Source organism: Mauremys reevesii, linkage group 7 (assembly GCF_016161935.1).
Source record: "Mauremys reevesii isolate NIE-2019 linkage group 7, ASM1616193v1, whole genome shotgun sequence".
Lineage (NCBI taxonomy): Eukaryota > Metazoa > Chordata > Testudines > Geoemydidae > Mauremys > Mauremys reevesii.
The window spans coordinates 34,465,306-34,484,230 of record NC_052629.1 but is presented as its reverse complement, the minus strand read 5'-3'; the positions used below and the strand labels follow the sequence as shown (position 1 = coordinate 34,484,230).

Here is an 18,925-nt window from a genome sequence, read left to right as displayed (position 1 = left end):
TCATGGAAAGAAGCTCTGCTCTTCCCCAGAAAGACTTGAGCTGTATTGTCATCTAAGATTGCCATAACATGAAATACATGGCAGAATGCGGGTAAAACCACAGAGCAGAAGACATACTAGGCTTCCCCCAAGGAGTTCAGTCAAATTTAATTAACACTTTTTTAAAAAACAAGCATCAGCATGGAATCATGTCCTCTGTAATGGTGGCTGAAGCATGAAGGGGCATATGAATGTTTAGCATACCTACCATGTAAATGCCTTGCAACACCAACTACAAACCTGCCATTTGAATGCCTATTCTCACTTTCAGGTGACATTGTGAAGAAATAGGCAGCATTCTCTCCCATAAGTGTAAACAAACTCTACAGGGGAATGAAAACCGGATAACTACCTCGTCTCAGATACACGTGTCCTGTTAACTTGGAGGTGGACAGGACGCCATGTTCACATTTATCATCTGAAGGGATAATGTGCACACATGCTGGTTCCTTCCCTGGATTGGGCTTGTCCATACTCAGCTGGTGGGAGTGGCTAGACTGCAGAGCAGCCCCCAAAAGTCCCTTCCCCACAGCATAGCTGGACTTCCCCAGCCAATCACCACCACATGTCCCTTCTCCTTGCTCCTCACAGCAGTGATCTCTGTCTCAGGCTCCATTGAAGTATCCACAGTGGTCTGTGGGGTGCTGGTTGGATCTCTGCCAAGTTTGGCATGCAACTTGGAAGAGCAGCAGGTCTGTGGTTCAGTGCACCAGATCTGTTGTTGGCCTCCCTGGGCTTGTGGTATGCCTGCTACAGTTCCTTTGTGTTCACAGTGCATTTCTGCTGATCCTTGTCATACTCCTTTGGCTGCATCCCCCGTGCAATATGCTCGTTGATGTTCATGTTTCTATGATTGCTCCAGAGCTGTGCCTGCACAGCCTCTTCTCCCCACAGGCCCAAGAGATCCAATACTACCTGATTAGTCCAGGCAGGAGCACATCTACAGCATGTAGCCTGCACAGTCAAATGGGAAGTGCTGCTAAATTAGGGTTGCCAACCCTCCAAGATTGGCCTGGAGTCTCCAGGAATTAAAGATTATGTCATATGATTGAATCTCCAGGCATATGTTCAACCAAAATTGGCAACTCTATGTTAAGTGTGCTCACCAAACTGGGCAATCAGGAGAAGGCATTTCAGAAATACTCACGGCTTTTAAGGGGTGGGAATGGGGACACAGCTTCCAGTCTGTGAGACCCCAGGCAATAGTGATGTTCATAGTTGTGATCAAAGTGATCACTTTGGGGTATTGTGGAACAACTGATGGAGAACTGTTAGTGTCGACATAAGTCATGCAATGTCTACACTTGCATCGAATCAGCCACAGTACATGGCTCAATGCAGTTTGGGATGGTGGTATCACTGCCTCACTGGAGACAAAATTTGAATGTAGACGCATGCACAGGTAGACGCAAGGCGATTGATATCAACCTAACCTTGTAGTGCAGGCAAGCCTATGTCACACACGGCATTAAATTTTTCACAGCCCTGAGGGATGTAGCTACGCACATTTAATTTGTAAGCATAGAACAGGCTTGAGTAGCGGGTTATACTGAACCTAAGGAGTTACAAAGATTATCAGATGTTGAAGTCAGTCAACTTTAATGGTTCTATTAACCTTATCTCTGGACTATCAATCACTGGAAATAAAGAACAGAATGCAAAGAAATATTTCATCTTCTAATAGGCCCTAAATGTCCATTAAGCTTCATTAAATCCAGGCATGTCACCCATTGGACGAATGCCAGCAAGGGACAGAAATATCCTTGAGAACAAAGTGTGAATTGAATTAGTTTAAAAAAAAAAATTACAGGAACCGCCAAAAGTGATAAAAATAAAGCTCTAGCTAGAGAGTTTGTTGTCAAATGCATGTATCAGTACAGATAACCGAAAGGCTGATTAACTTAATATGTAGAAGAAAGTTTGGTAAACCAGCCAAAATATTATGGAGTAAGTTTTAAAGTGGTACAGAGATTTAATCAGTGGGAGTCACATAACTAAATTTCTGCCCACTACTTGGAAAATTAATCCTATTTTAGCTAATTCTGGGTAGATTATGGCTCCTGAAAGCAAAGCAATGGGAGAGCGCAAGCCAGTTTCCTAATGGGGAGACAAGCATAGTTGGGGAGGGATTAGTTGGGTCAGGGCTACAACTGAGATGGGAGGCACTGTGTTTGGGTCCTGAGGACTACCCTAAATTGCAGTTAGGAATAGCCCAGGCCTAAGAACAGTTCAGCCAGGGCCTGTACCAAAGGCTCCTGCAAGGCGAGGTATGGTTGTCTAAGACAACCCTACACCTGCCAAGGAGACCCTTATGCTGCGAGTATTCCCCCATGGAGACGTTATGCTGATTTGAAGCTGCTATACTGGCACAACAGGGGTGAGTTTCCCGCAGAGCTTGCTGTGGGGAGCATGCTTGCTAATGGTCCTTACAAAACCTTTAGAGAAGATGTGTCGTACTCTCAGTGTCTCTCTGAACACCCCATCTGGTGCAGAGGAGGTAGCACTGCAACATACTCCAGCTCCATTCTTCCATGTCCATTCTGGAGCATTCAGCAATGCTAAAGGTAACCCCAATGCTTCGAGTGCACAGAGCTACATTATGGCAGATTGCTGTCTGAGAGCTCCCTCTTCCCTCCAGTAGCCCCAGCACACCTATACTATTGTAGCCCCATCTCCTGTTCACTGGCCCAGTAGGAGGTTGTTCAAGATAGGGGAAGCCTGCCTTGCAACTTTTTACACAACTCTGGGAAACCGGCCTGAGGCTCTTTTGTGTGCTCTGCGTTGTGTGTGTTCACCTCAGACCAGACCCACTCAGATAAACCACCAGGGTCAAGGCTTTATTCCATAGAACAAGATTACAGTCCAGCAGCCTCCTCCTTCACTTGTCTGCTACCTGCTCCCAGCTCAGTCAGTGCTGAGACCTCCTGCTGGAAGGGCAGAGAGTACATCTTGGCAAGAACCAGGAAGTTCTCCCAACATGCCACAGTTTGTAGTCCACAACTGTAGTTCCCGGGCTGCTGTTGAAGCACACCGGACCTTGGACTACACTATTGGTGCTTTAGTTGGGTCTGTGGTGAATATTATTTGGTGATCTTTTTCTAGCAGTTTCACTTGGAGTTTACTTTAGGCCTACTTTTTTCTTTCAAGTCTAATGTGAGAGGTGCTGAAAACCCTCTCTGCCCCCAACGCTGCCTGAAGTCATGTAGTGACTAAAAGATACCAGCCTGCTACTAATGGAAAATGTATTCCTAATTATCCACATGTCAAAACACAGACACAGGCAGTGACCTTACAAGTTTTGTGCACTACCTTACCCAGTGTGCTTCAAACAATTTCTGATGTGATCATGTCTAGGGGTGAGAAGTTAACTCAGTTGCCTGGCCCATTTAGTTCTTAGCCTTTCCCCTGGGACAGCTAAAAGATTTACCTACCAGATGTGTCAACTGCCTTGGACACTGTGGCACTGAGTGAGGGTTGTCATTGCCGCTTACTAATTGGGATAGAAAGAAATGCACCCACCTGGTTCCATGGTCCCTGAGAAGAAGAGGGTTGTGCTGGACAATTGCTCTTTCTCCACTTGTCTGAAGTGCTGCAGGGTTCTATTCTATCCCACCTCCTGTACATTGAATATGGGAGGCTGCTGTTAGAGAAATGTAGTGTTGTGTTAACCGCTTTCTGCATCATCTGATTTATGTAGGGCAGTCTCCGCTTTCCTAATGTCCAATCTTGTCTGGGATCTGGATAAAAACTAAGCTGTCTAGAACTTAGCCCACTCTGAGCAAGATGCTGATTAGGAAAGCTCTGGGCTTTCTGGTAAGACAATCAGACAAAGCTCAATGCCAACTGGCAAGGGCATTACAAGAATATCCTGATACTGATATGTACAATAGATATAAAAGACTATGAAGTCTTATTTAAAGTCTGGTCACTAATATCATTGTGAAATGTACAAACACTATGTAAGGAATTATCTTTAGTATACATATCTTCCTAAAGTCTGTATCAAGGCAGAATTGACTATTTTCTGCCAGAAAAAAGGATGTATAGTCACCTGTCTATCTGCATGCAAGTTAAGCAATGTAAGTTAACAAAACCAGTGGAGGGATGGGGGCTCATTCACATACAAAGTCAATGGGAGGATGCTCACCAGAGGATAACTATGGAAGGGTGAGGCAGAGGAAGAGGGCCATCTTGACTCAGATACAGAGAATGGATTTGGGGCTGAAGGCAAAGATGAGACCCCCTTCATCCTGCACCTAAGTAGTAAATCACACTACCTGATTACATTAGTGAAAATGGGATCTCAACCATGCTCAAAACACTGCAAAGCACATTTGGGGTGAGAAACTTTAACAGAAGGTTAACCTGCTAAGTTTAGGCTCTAGAAATTATGTTATGATTTTGTTTCATGTAACCTTGGGTTTCCATTACCCTTTCTCACTGTCTTTTGACTCTTGACCCTTTGATAATAAACCTAATGTTTCCACTAAAAATCATCTCAGTGCAGGGGTATTATACAAGATGCTGACCCTGAGCTGAATCATTCAAGCTGGTGCATACACTATTTCCCTGGGGACAGCACATCTGGGGTTAATGTGAGTGTTCAGTGGTTAAGGGGCTGGACACCACAGGAACACACTTCAAAAGGGGCTCCGGGATGGAGTATGGATATTGTTAACCTGCAAGGCAAAGGAAGGGCTGGCATAGCCCAGAGGAAATTGCTTGTGCGGTTAATACACTGGTGGAGGCAAAGAGCTGACACCAAGTTAATCACAAGCAATTCCCCCTCTGACTGGAGGGGCAGGAGAGTAACAAGGTTTATCCGAGTCCTGATGATCTCAAGGACCCTCACATCTTGAAAAGCCCACACCATGAAAAACAGGGAGGGCTGACATGAGATAAGGTTAACTAGACCAGAAACAGGATCCCATCTTTGTAGATGGAATTTGGACCATTGCCCAACAGACACTTTGATGTGCTCTGTGTAACACACCCTGCCTTCTCCCTCTTGGTAGGGAAATTTAATGGGGAACACCTAGCCTTGAGGAGACTCAAGATCACCAATGCTTCTTTCAGAGGAGGCCAACTAATAGATGGCCAAAAAAAAATGCAGTAATCACATCAATCTTCAAGCAGCCTGAAAAAAAAACAACAACGTATTGTAGGCACATTAGAATTTTAGGACTAGAGCAGAAGCATGTTGTCCAATATAACTATTTAATTTGCTGGACTACTGCCAAATAGGTGGTTTGAGCATGAAGAAAGTCGGTCTTATTATACAGATCGAATTTTAGAAAGTTGAGCGCCAACCCAGACTGCATGTCTACCAAGTAAATTGACAAGTTATACCCATCTCCAATACTTCCTCCTGTATAATTTTAATGAGATCTGACTTTTAATGCAGTGCAGGACAGTTAGAGTCACTTTAGCTTTTTAATAGTGCTTCTTGATGCTCCTCTTTCCATGTCACTCAAAACTGCTTCTCTTACCCTTTTTGAAGAAAAGGGTCTGCCTGACAACATTTTCATTGTGTAACCCCAATTGTCATGGGCCTATAACTAGTCTACAAAATTGTACTGTGGGCTGGGACGTAACATAAAAGACCTCCAGCATAAGTTCGAGAAAAACATTAGACAACTTGGTTTGGCCATAGAAAAGGTACAGGAAGAGAAAGATTAAAAAACTTATGCTCCAGCAACTTTTCAGATTGTTTTCTGGAAGAACCCTCCAAGTTGCAAACTAAGTGTTTTTGCTGTTTTAAAAGGAAAATAGTGTTGCATTTATATAGTGTCCACTGCTCAGCATTCTAGACATTCATGAAGTTAGCCCCAAAATGCTGCAGAGAGGCAGTTATATTATCTCCATTTTACAAATAAAGCAACTGAGGCGTAGATGTATTAAGGGACACGCCTGACTTGAAGTAATTGGGCTGTGTGAAGACAAAATATACAGGGCAGCAAGGGGGAAAAATGATCTTCTCCCCCAGGCAGTAGAACTGCTCCACACTTGCTACCAAATCTCAGGAGCTCATCCGCAAGGAAGGTTTCCATCAAGAAATTGGCATAGTCACTCAATCATTGGCCCACTCTTCCCCATAGGGCATCGTATACACATGTAATAACCATTGACCATGAGAAGGCAGGTGAGTCTAATCGGGGACCACAAACACTTTTTTTTTTTTTTTTTTTGAAAAGGCTGGACTAGTATTGCCTCATGGCATCACTGCAGTGTAGAGCATCACAAAGCCTCCAAGTGAGTGATGAAGAAGGAACAGGCATCAGATAAAGGGAAGCAAAATGGAAGTGAGGCCTCTGTTTTTCCCACAAAGACAATGCAAGTAACATCTCTGGTTTAAAAAGGACGGGGAAAAAAGAAGGAAGGAAAATGAAATACACCAAAGTCAATTCAACTTTTAAACATTCTCCAGGCATTGACAACATCACATCAAGTCAATACTGTACATTGAATTAAGTTACCAGATTAGCAGGATGAGCAAGAAATTTTAAGAGCAACCAGTAGTTTATGCCCAAATGGGGCTATTTGAGAATGTTTTTCATCGGCACATTAGCTGTTAAAGAAATATGTTGCCACCCAGTGAACGCACCAACAAAGCAAGCAAAGTTGCAGTGGAAACAAGAGGCATTTCAAGAAATAGCAGCTGGATGTTTTGAAAAGAACATAATGCATTAATTTACTAAATTGCATTCTAAACATAACTTCTCTATTGAAAATTGATGTGCATTTAAGAAGAAACACCAAGCAAAAATGAATAAATCATGCTGATCAGTTCCTTGAAACTAATTTGGGTTTGCTACAACAGAAAAGCGTGCCTGAAGAATAGACTTTAGATGCTTCTGGTCAATCACTAAAATGAATGGTTTTTTGAAGTGGAAATAATAAAAAACAAGCAATTCAATATTACTATAGAGGCACTGGAGTCAAACAGGATTGTGGTTTTCTACAGTCTTCTTCTGCTACAATATTATATTACTGGCATGAGCGGCAGGTTTGTATCATTTTTGGTGGTGCCCAGAACGGGTCCAAGCAGAGCCATCCTGTCCATAGGATGGACCGGGGCAACTACTCCAGGCCCTGCGCTTTGGGGGGCCCTCACACTTCAGGGGGATGCAGGGTCCAGGCAAAACCGTCCCATCCATAGGACGGTCTGGGGCAATTGCCCCGGCCCCGCAACTTGGGGGGGCCCCCGGGACTTGGGGGGCTCCCATGCTTCAGGGCAGCCTGGGGGGCTAGCAGGGGGCCTGGCACTGGCAGCAGCGAGTGATCCGGCCCCAGCCCACCCCATTGGCTCCCAGCATCACTCAGGAGACAGGGCAGAAGCTGGAAGGAGGCAGGGGGGGCAGAGGTGGAATGAGGGCAGGGAGTGGTTGGAGCAGGAGCAGGCTGGGTAACTCGCTACTGCTGGCGCCAGTCCCCACCACTATACCCCTGGACCCAGAGCCGTGACGTCCATAGGAATGGACCAGGACAACTGCCCCAGGCCCCACACTTCAGGGGGGACATGGGGTCCAGGGCAGCCTTGGGGGTGAGAGGAGGGCCTGGTGCTGGTATTTTCAAAATGGAGACTTGCTTCACTACAGGAAAGCTATAAAAAAAATCAGCTCTTACTGTGTCTTATACGTATATGTATACACATTCTTAATAAGCAGTTAGAACTAATTACAGGTTTATAGCTGTTAAACACTAAGCTATAAGTGGTTTAAGAGATATCAAATTTACATTTAGTCTGTCATTTTATAAGATATCCACAGCTAGTTGTCTCAAGCTAAACTGAACAAGGAAAACACAACCATTTCTTCAACTCCATTCATCTCAAATCTGCTTTCTTACAGAGGATAAAATTGATTGAACTTCTGAGTAACTTGTTAGTTTGTGCAGTTTGCATAACACATTATATGAGGAATCTGAAAAGACCACATAGCTTTTTCTTCTGTACACACCTCTAGACATCTCCCCCCCAACACACACACACACACACACTCGATACCCATATTACCTCATTGCAATATTTGTACACCTGCCCCAGTCCCTTTAAATTGGGAAAATACAGGAAACCATTTTGGAGGGTCTATAATTTTGTCAAGATAAGGATTACACTGCACCAGTGACTGAAATGTCTCTGTCAGAGCTACTCACCAATCAGCACACACACACCCCTGATGATAGCACAGCAAGCACTCTTCATATGTCCCCTGCCAAGTCACTCCAGCCCTGTGGTGGTCAGCATCTTCTCATGACTCAGCCCTCCAGCCAGGAGGCTTCAGAGTCTCACCCCTTCAAGGTGAAGAGCAAGTCCCACAAACAAAAGTCCAGCAGCCTCACAGCCAACCCTTGAGCCAAGTCCACACTCACTAGTCATTCTACTTCTGTTCTCCAGGGTTTTTGCACCACTGTTATCAGGGCTCCTTGTAGTGTCTGGATTTCCCTATCTTTCCTCTAGGTTTTAATCCACATACAGGTATCCTGCAGTAAGCAGATAAGTTCTATATATCCTTTGTGGACTTCCATCTTCTTCAGTCTACCTGCAGGCCTCTCCTTCTCTCCCTTCCTGATGCAAGTATGTAACTGTATTTATCTCAAGCCTCCAACCCTTTTTATCTTCTTATCCTGTTAAGTGTTACCCTTTTCTCAGGGCAGGGAGTCCCAGGGATCTCCATCAAAGTCCCCTAATAAGTCTTCAACAAAAACAAATTTAAGCCACTTCTATCCTTTTCAGGCACAATTTTTCATCCCTCTCTGCTCTGGTCTTCAGTGAGCACCTACCTGGAAGTCAGGATTCTAACCTTTCATCCTGGCTCATCACTAGAGCTTTCATTATGCCAGTGACTTCTCCAGATCTTTCCTAACCTTTTGCCAGGATTCTTTACCCCAGAGAGAATTCTAAAGCTACTATTTCCCTGTGCTTCCTCCACAATCCTACCAGCCTCACTACTATCAACAGCTAGACTATAGTATTATTCTTCCTTTACCACCACACAGTGGGGGTACTCTAACCTTCCTTTCTCTAGAGTAACCACTTAGTTGCTTCTTTACCTGGAACTCATCTTTAATTGGGCATTGGACCACCTTACAGGTGCAACCAGGTTCCCTAATTGAGCATGCCAGCTCCAGTGAACCCTTTCAGTGTCAGTATGCACTCCATCACAATCTGTCGGTCATGTCTGTTAGTTTGTTTTGCTGATTTTTATATCCCTTTGTGTTGTGTGGAGAAAGTGTGTTTGTTAAGGTACAAGTATTTTTACTTCCCTTCTGCTTCCCAGCCAGTATTTGTATTTCCATATTTGATCTGAAACTCTGCAGCACACATGTGTCATGAAACACTTGTGCAACAATGAAAGGTTTTGTTCATGTCTGGTTAGCATACCCTTAAAAAGCCTTTAAATGAAGCAGCTTGCTAATTTTCACAAACAATGTTGTACATTATTAGGAGCAGCTTTTCTGCATCAGCAACTGTCTGATCACTTTTCCTTCAGTTCTTTTACTTTGCTGCTGGAATGCTTTCAGATGCTCTTTGTTAGGTATTCATCAAGGTAACAGAACCCAGGTGAACCCAAGGAAAATCATTTGGGGCATGGAAATGTTCCTAAAATATATTTTGAGTGTGAAATAGAAATAAAGCAATTAATCGAACACCTTTCCCAGATTTTGACAAAGATTACCAGAATGTACAACTTTGGTGTCAAACTCTTTATCATCTGTAATCCAGAAGAGACTCCGATTTAGCTGATAACTATTACAATCATTATTTGGATTATTTCTAGCTTCTAAAGAGGAGACTGAAATGTAGCAGAGATCACAAATATAATGAGTTTGCCTATCTGTCAGCTTAGTCTTTAAGTGACAGTTGTCCACAATTAACCATTCAAGACAGACCCTAGACTGGGAATAGCAGAGTGCAAATCAGGACTGAGGTGCATAGGTAGAGCTAGGGTGCGGGCAGGAATGGAACAGGAGTGCAAGTTAGGACTCAAGTGCAAATGATGGAGGTGTATGGGGAGATGACCAGGGTGGGTTTTATTTATCAAGCGAGGTTCATTAATCGAGCTGTATGGAGAGGGATTGCAGAGTATGCTGCTTACACTTTCCCTGCTGCACTCTAGCTAGTCCTCTCCATTTCATACATCCATGAACTCTAATATTCATATCCATTTTTCAAAAACTTTTTTTTGTCCAAGGCGTTTTTATCTATCACTTTGACTTATGTGTCACATCTGATTTGCCAGAAATGGCACAAGATGTATTAGTTCTTCCCCTCTAGCTTGGTGTCAACATCGGCCGTGACAGGTTAGGAGAAGGTATTTCCAAAGCCTTACAGTTTTAGATGTCCGAATGAGCAGCTCTCTATTATCACTTGTCAATCCCTTTGATTTTAAAATCACTTTAGCTGCCTCAGAGACCTGATCTCCTAGGAGGTAGATCGCTAATAAAAACCCTGAGCAAAACCCTTAAGGCAATGTCATTATAGACATAAGAACATAAGAAAGGCCGTACCGGGTCAGACCAAAGGTCCATCTAGCCCAGTATCTGTCTACCGACAGTGGCCAATGCCAGGTGCCCCTGAGGGAGTGAACCTAACAGGCAATGATCAAGTGATCTCTCTCCTGCCATCCATCTCCATCCTCTGACGAACAGAGGCTAGGGACACCATTCTTACCCATCCTGGCTAATAGCCATTTATGGACTTAGCCACCATGAATTTATCCAGTCCCCTTTTAAACATTGTTATAGTCCTAGCCTTCACAAACTCCTCAGGTAAGGAGTTCCACAAGTTGACTGTGCGCTGCGTGAAGAAGAACTTCCTTTTATTTGTTTTAAACCTGCTGCCTATTAATTTCATTTGGTGACCCCTAGTTCTTGTATTATGGGAATAAGTAAATAACTTTTCCTTATCCACTTTCTCAACATCACTCATGATTTTATATACCTCTATCATGTCCCCCCCTTAGTCTTCTCTTTTCCAAGCTGAAGAGTCCTAGACTCTTTAATCTTTCCTCATATGGGACCCTCTCTAAACCCCTAATCATTTTAGTTGCTCTTTTCTGAACCTTTTCTAGTGCTAGAATATCTTTTTTGAGGTGAGGAGACCACATCTGTACACAGTATTCGAGATGTGGGCGTACCATAGATTTATATAAGGGCAATAATATATTCTTAGTCTTATTCTCTATCCCCTTTTTAATGATTCCTAACATCCTGTTTGCTTTTTTGACCGCCTCTGCACACTGCGTGGACATCTTCAGAGAACTATCCACGATAACTCCAAGATCTTTCTCCTGACTCGTTGTAGCTAAATTAGCCCCCATCATGTTGTATGTATAGTTGGGGTTATTTTTTCCAATGTGCATTACTTTACATTTATCCACATTAAATTTCATTTGCCATTTTGTTGCCCAATCACTTAGTTTTGTGAGATCTTTTTGAAGTTCTTCACAATCTGCTTTGGTCTTAACTATCTTGAGTAGTTTAGTATCATCTGCAAACTTTGCCACCTCACTGTTTACCCCTTTCTCCAGATCATTTATGAATAAATTGAATAGGATTGGTCCTAGGACTGACCCTTGGGGAACACCACTAGTTACCCCTCTCCATTCTAGACAATAATCCTTATTATGTATGTTAAATATCCCCATCCTGGTTGGTGGGGAGACATACTTTGCTACATGTCTCATCCTCTCCAGGAAGGGGAAACAGTGGAAACAAAGTTCTGGTCTAGCCAAATTCTTCTGTGGGATAATTATACTTTGCAGTACTATATTATTTCCTCTTTGGGGCTCTGACACATTTTACAAACATTAATTAAGACCAAACAACACTACTGTGAGCACTTCCTTGCCCTTATGTCCCACCCTGACATGAAGTGGTGAGGCCTGCTGCCACCTGTAGAAGACAGGAAGCCCTGGTGGGCCAGTCTGCATTCCACTCTGTTCCATGCCCTGTCCAGGATATTACTTGGTGACTCCTCCATAGAGCCTTGAGCATGGGCATGTACATGGCATACTGGCACCTGTCCCTTCTGCAGCAAGTGGGAGACCGTGGCACATGGGTACATAGAGTGCATCAGGCTGTAGCCCCTCTTCTGGCTCCTCCAGAGCCTCTTACTGAGGTTCTGGCTGCACTCTTCCCCTCACTTTATTTATCTTGTCCATGATCACAAAAAGTTGCAAGATCTCCCTGTTAACCTCCTTTTGGTGCTGGCCAAGATGGCTGTTCACCACACCAGAAGGAAAAAACTAGACAGGGGCATTCTGTGACCATTGGGCCTATTTCCAGTCCCTTGCCAAATTGTGACTCTGGGCGGAGTTCCTCTGGGTAGCATACATGCTGACTTCATCCATGCTCCAGGGCTGGAGCACCCATAGAAAAAAATTAGTGGATGCTCAGCAGCCAGCTCCCCTCTCCCCTCCAGCACCTCCTGTCCACCGGTGGCCCCCACCGATCAATTCCTTTCCCTCCCTCCCAGCAGCGTTGACTAACATCTTGTAGAAGGACTGGGGGACATGCTCCCCCCCAAAATTTTGGTTACCCTTTTTTATATTGGTAACAAGTAGTTCACTTTAGAGATGATGTTTTATAACAAGGACCTCATGCTCATATTGTACAACTTTGTGCCACACACACACCCTGCTCAAGGAAAACCCACTCAGGCTGGGCTACCCATAAGACTTAGTCCCCAGAGGCCTAGAAGGGTCAGGAGAACACTGGCCAACTGAAAGCCAGTAGGCCAGTTAAGAAAACTTCCCTGCAGTCTCTCAGAGGGCAGGCAAATTGAGATTGGGAATGAGGAATGAACAAAGCCGGGTCAAGGCCTTCCTTCAATGTTTCTCTGAAGGCACAGAGAGCCAAATTCTGAGTTAATTATTTAACTGTTTAAAGACTGAGGCTAAACGTATGGCACCAGCCATCCTGTTCTGAACAGACTGCTCCAAGCAAACCAAGGTAGAGAGTGCCTGCAGAGCCAGATTTAGCTCAGCAGGGGTGCTATAGAGCAGCCCCACCTGTGTCACAGACCATTAAAAAACCGTATCTCATTCAGTTCCAGAGAAAGTGCGAGAGATTGAGGCAGAAGACAGAAATAGAAAGAAGCAACAATTTAAAGGATTGGGGGAGCATCACTTGGAGACAAGAAAATATAGAAGGAGTGATTGTCCAAAATCCTTTTTCCAACATTGGGGGTCGGGAAATCAAAATTTAAAGTAAAATTCCTAGACAAAGAAACTTAAGATAATTAAGGTTGTAAATATTATTTTAAAAATTACTAGCTGCAGTTTATAAAATAAAACAAAAAGAGAAAGTAATCTATTTTTTTTTAAATAATTGGAGATATACCAATCTCCTAGAACTGGAAGAGACCTTGAAAAGTCATAAAGTCCAGCCCCCTCCTGCCTTCACTAGCAGGACTAAGTACTGATTTTTGCCCCAGATCCCTAATGTCAACTTCAAGGATTGGACTTACAACCCTGAGTTTAGCAAGCCAATGCTCAAACCACTGAGCTATCCCTCTCCCCCAAGCAAGCAACTGTAAACTCTGGGATACATGAGGAGTTAGTGTTAGAGTGGCAATTTCAACCAATTCTATACATAGGAGAGTAGTGAGATCCCCTGGGTCCTTTGGCTTGTAGTGGAAAAGTGGAGATGATCACGTGTTTTTTTCTAGTGGTGTTCATAGTAAGAATAAGAGATAAAGTGCAAGATCATTATGCACATGCAAATCCAGGTCTTCATGGGGAGTACTTGTGTGATTAAAATTAATCAAGTGCTTAAGTGGCTGGATGGATTGGGGCCTTAAATGTAGAAATGATTTTATTAAATTGACCATACCTCTGATTTGTTTTTCTTGCATTGACATAATGGGTAACAGATCAGCTGTGTGCTGGGGCTCTGTTCAGCAATGAGAGGATTGCCCCAATTCATCTTAGCTCATCAGCGTTCAGATTTTTGTTGTAGTTGTCTTTTTTTGCAGCCAGCTTTATTTCTGCTTTGTAATCAATGAGCAGCATTAGTTCCGTAAACAGGGCTTTCCATGGGCTAGCTCCCTTTATTCTTCCATTTCTAGAGTTGCCTGTCCAGCAGTACTGCTTTCTGTAATATGGCTTCGTGCCACGTTAGCTTGGATGTGTCATGGGGGACCTGTATGCCTCTCCTAACCAGAGACTTTCATTACTCTGTGAGAAGATGATTGTGATCATCAAACATGTAGCCTATAGAGCTAGCTTTCGCAATTCTTTTCTTTAGAAGTAACACAAGGAACCTAAGGCCTGTACCCTGGAAGACATTGGCTTCAGCAGTTAGCATAAGACTTGAGGCCTATGAACTTTGACACAGATAAATGGCCTAACATTCCCTAAATTTTGGGGAACTTGGAAGGGAGTGTTTAAGGGGGAAGTTTGTCCTTAATGACACCAGCCAACCACAGGAACATGAACTAACACCAGCTTTTGGATATTTTAGGATGGGAACAGCTGCAGATTTCTGACCACAAGAGTACCATGGCTACAAATTGACATATATGATAATAAGTTGAGATCATTAATATACTCATCTATAGGAGAAGTGTACCCCAACATTAGTAGGGTGAGGAACTACAAATAAGGAAGAGGGGAGACACCCCTACTGAAAAGGCATTAGACAGAGTGGCATCAGCGTAACATATTTTAAAAGTTGTATCCCAGTCTGTGGACAGAAGGAGAGAGAGATGTAGTCCAGAATGATAATCAAGCCACAGGTGATGAAGATGATAATGGCTCACATTTCAGGTTGTTCTGCAAGGGCTGGTGAGAGTATATGGATGTTCAGATGTGAATTTTGTATCATCTCTCTTCACCTTGCTGGGTTTGAGTGTTTGTAACTTTGCTAAATGGATTAATAAATTATTACAAATACACAAGTCCTCCTAAAGTGTGTGTGTTACTTTACATCGGGGTTCACAACTAAACAGTAATTTTAATAATACTGGGCCTTATATTAAGACAAGAACCTGTCAAACCTCAGAGTGATAACTGGGAATTCTTAAATAATCAAGATATGATTTATTAATCAGGCTACACACATTGCAAAGTAACTCCATTTAAATTTTTCAGGATTTCTACTTTCAGTGTTGCTTTTCCATGCAATATTCATTATTCCAATTGCTATTACCTAGCTGGGGTTCTCAAACTGGGGGTCGGGACCCCTCAGGGGGTCATGAGGTTATTACATGGGGGATCATGAGCTGTCAGCATCCACCCCCAAACCCCGCTTTGCCTCCAGCATTTATAATGGTGTTAAATATATGAAAAGTGTTTTTAATATATGGGGGGGAGAGTCACAGTCAGAAGCTTGCTGTGTGAAAGGGGTCACCAGTTCAAAAAGTCTGAGAACCCCTGATCCAGGCTAAATCTCATTTTTTGTTATTTTCTTGTCCATGTTACTTATCCCTTTAGGTCTCCTATTTTCTCTATCCTCACTGGTGTGTGTGCCACCCACCTAAAACATAAGAAGTTGCTTTTATTCACTACTCCCAAATCTGTTCAAAGACAAGATGTTGGGTGGCTGATAGGACAGGAGGCATAAATTTTTATAAGGAGTCAATGGAATTTATGCATGCATATGAATGCGGAATTATACCCCAATTTTTTTTTTGTGGACGCCCATTTAAAGGAATTGCCAAACAAAACATATTTTCCCTTTAAAATACATGATATAAATATGGGTTTTTAAATTGTTTTAAATAATTATCAGACCCTCAAAACCCTCTCTTTGGCAGATCTGAAAGATCAGAATAATGATGCCATGCAAGGCTGTAGTCTGAGCTGAAGCTCTGCCTCCCCACAACTGGACGAAGGGGATATTGACTTTTAGAAATATTGCCCTGCTTGTGCAACTGAAGTCAGTGGAGCTCTATGGGTATGCCCTTCCCGATTAGAGTGTAGCACTGGTACCTTAGGTTGCTGCTCAGGTTGAAGTCTTGTTGAGCATCACTATTCAAGTTATCCAAAGATATTCAGGGTCCATTACCAAAGAGAGGGAACTGACACCTAGAATTTCTAAACCAGTGAAGAGTAAAAAAAAAAAAGTTATTTGCAATTTACAATTAATATAGCTGTAGAATAAATATGAAATTAAAGCATTAGGGTTAGTTTAAGGTTGATTAAGGAAATATATGTGTTCTAAACAAAGTCGCTGTTTAGCAAGTAGAAGGAAGGCCTTGACAGTAATAAGTTATAAGTCAAAAAAGAATAAAATAGGGATCAAAGAATAACTAATGAGATAAAAGCAGCAAAGAATCCTGTGGCACCTTATAGACTAACAGACGTTTTGCAGCATGAGCTTTCGTGGGTGAATACCCACTTCGTCGGATGTACTTGCATCCGACGAAGTGGGTATTCACCCACGAAAGCTCATGCTGCAAAACGTCTGTTAGTCTATAAGGTGCCACAGGATTCTTTGCTGCTTATACAGATCCAGACTAACACGGCTACCCCTCTGACTAATGAGATAAGTATCAGAGGGGTAGCTGTGTTAGTCTGAATCTGTAAAAATCAACGAGGAGTCCTGTGTCACCTTATAGACTAACAGATGTATTGGAGCATAAGCTAAGTATTCACCCACGAAAGCTTATGCTCCAATACATCTGTTAGTCTATAAGGTGCCACAAGACTCCTTGTTGCTTAATGAGATAAGGGGAAGCTTTTAAAAAGCCCTCTCACTGACAGAAGTGACTGCAGGAAGTTATAAATAAAACAGAGAATCTGTCTTAGAAAGAGCCAACATCAACCTTCCCACCCACATAACAGTCTTAATTTAAAGAGTAAGGCCTATATAAAACCAGCTGCAACGAAAAAGCTATTGATCAGCTGGAAAAAGGAGAGGCTTTGGGGAAAAAGAGCATTGTAAATCTTATCTGAACTAAGACTGCAAAGAAGGGTGAACAGTTTCAGGTTGGTTGTGAAGTAGCAATTGGCTATGCAATTTGTTTGTTGAAGGGTATAAAAAGAGTTCTGAATTTAACGATTTTGTCAGACCCTAGGCTTCCCCTATTTGTGTGTACACTGATCACATGCTTATGAATTCTTTCTTACTGAATTGGGTGTAATGACTGCTTATTCTTTAGGCTTTTAGGCATGGTTAGAGCAATTGTATGACATACTATTTGGTTTTTTAATTTAATAAAGGAATTTATGGTTATGGTAGTTTTGTGGTAATATCCCTGTATTTCTGATCATTCCAAAATATTCTTAATTCCAACAGCTCTTCAATATTTTGGCTTTGCTCTTGCAAAGAAAGCCAAACAACTGCAATCAGAAGCTCAGGCTAAACAAACTCTGCTCCTGGTGCTGTACTAAGAATGCCAATTATACTTTTGACAGTTGAGTCCATATAACCAAATCTCTGTGATTGTTCACACAAAAATACTGTAGGTGAAATCATTGGTTGTGAAACAGAGGACATGGCAGAACATTCCCATATTCCATAATGCAGGGCCGGCTTTAGGCTGATCCCCCCGATTCCCTGGAATCGGGCCCTGAGCCTTTAGGTGCCTTTTTTTTTTTTTTTTTTTACGCACCTGGTGGTGGTCCAGGTCTTCGGCAGCATTTCGGTGGCGGCGGGGTCTGCAGAAGACCCTGAGCGAGGGAAGGACCCCCCCCCCGCCGCCAAAGTGCCATCGAAGACCTGGACCGCTGCCGGGTATTCGAATCGTGCCCTGCAGTTTCTAAAGCCAGCCCTGCCATAATGCTTCAGACATTCTGGAACATTTCCACACTCCATGCATTCCATAACATCCCTTCTGGATTATTCCCATTCCCCAAAATGTGCTGGGACATTCTTGGGCTCCACCCCTCACACCTTCTTTTCTGGAATGTTCCCATGCCTATTTATTTGGCATATGCAATCAGATCAAGCCAAGCCACAGAGTTATTATCAACCATGTTCAAGGCACAAAGACCTCCAGGAAGTTAAGTAATTTTGCAGTTCTCAACAATGTGGGTCAAGGTTTGTGGCTGTCCACATTGACATAATGGACTGTCTCTAAAATGCCACCGAAATTCTACTGAAGCACGTGCAAATTCCATGTCTGGTGCAAAACTGGTTCAAAAGGCTCCATTGCCTTCACAGTAAACCAAGCCTAACTTATAAACTATATTAGAGTCAAGAAAAGTTTCTCACCACATGCTTTCAGCAGTCTTACTGACTAAACTGTGTAGGTCAAGACCCTTCCCTCACAGTCCAACAACTGTTTCCCTTTTCTCTTCAGGTGTAGTGAATGCAATGAGGAAGGAAGGGAAGGGATGTTTGCCCCTCCTTTTTATAGTTTCAGTCCCCCTCCTGGAAAACACTTCCACCTGGTGGTATTCCCTGCTGGCTTTTTCTCACCTGTTTGAGCTTTCTTTGTTGCCTCTGTTTACTGCTTAAATTCCTTTGTCTAGGACAGACCTGTTTGCCAGCTTCCATTTGGGCAGGGCTGTGGGGTTTGGAATGTGTTAATAACACCATACACAGGACTCTTATAACTTCACATAAAATATGTCAGCATTGAATCAGGATAATAATGACTGGCAAATTATGAGTTTTCAAATGATACCTTACAAGGCATATTTTGAACAAAGATTAGTACAATAGGGTGTAGGGTGCCAATACAAGGGTATAGTCTGTCACACATGCATTCTGGGCAATTTCTTTAACTTTGAAGCATTTTGGACTGTGGCCTCTAAACAGGAGAATATGAGGGTAGTAGGGATACCAAGGGGCAGGGAAATGTGAAGAACAGGAAGTGACTAAAGAAGGCAGGTGGGTGACTGAGCTGATGCACCAGAATAGGGGGTGATTAAAAAAACAGAATGGGTAGGGTAGAAGACTGAGTAGAAAAGGAGAGGGAAATGGAGGCAGAAAG

The 18,925-nt window shown here is 43.0% G+C and overlaps 1 long non-coding RNA gene across 1 annotated transcript; it reads right to left on the bottom strand.

Moving 5' to 3' along the window:
• Positions 1–3,586: 3,586 nt before the first annotated feature.
• LOC120368755 lies at positions 3,587–18,295 on the bottom strand. The gene is made up of 3 exons (XR_005582765.1): positions 18,202–18,295; positions 15,975–16,079; positions 3,587–3,655 (listed from the first exon to the last, which is right to left on the bottom strand). It is a non-coding gene; the product is annotated as an uncharacterized LOC120368755 (long non-coding RNA).
• Positions 18,296–18,925: the final 630 nt, after the last annotated feature.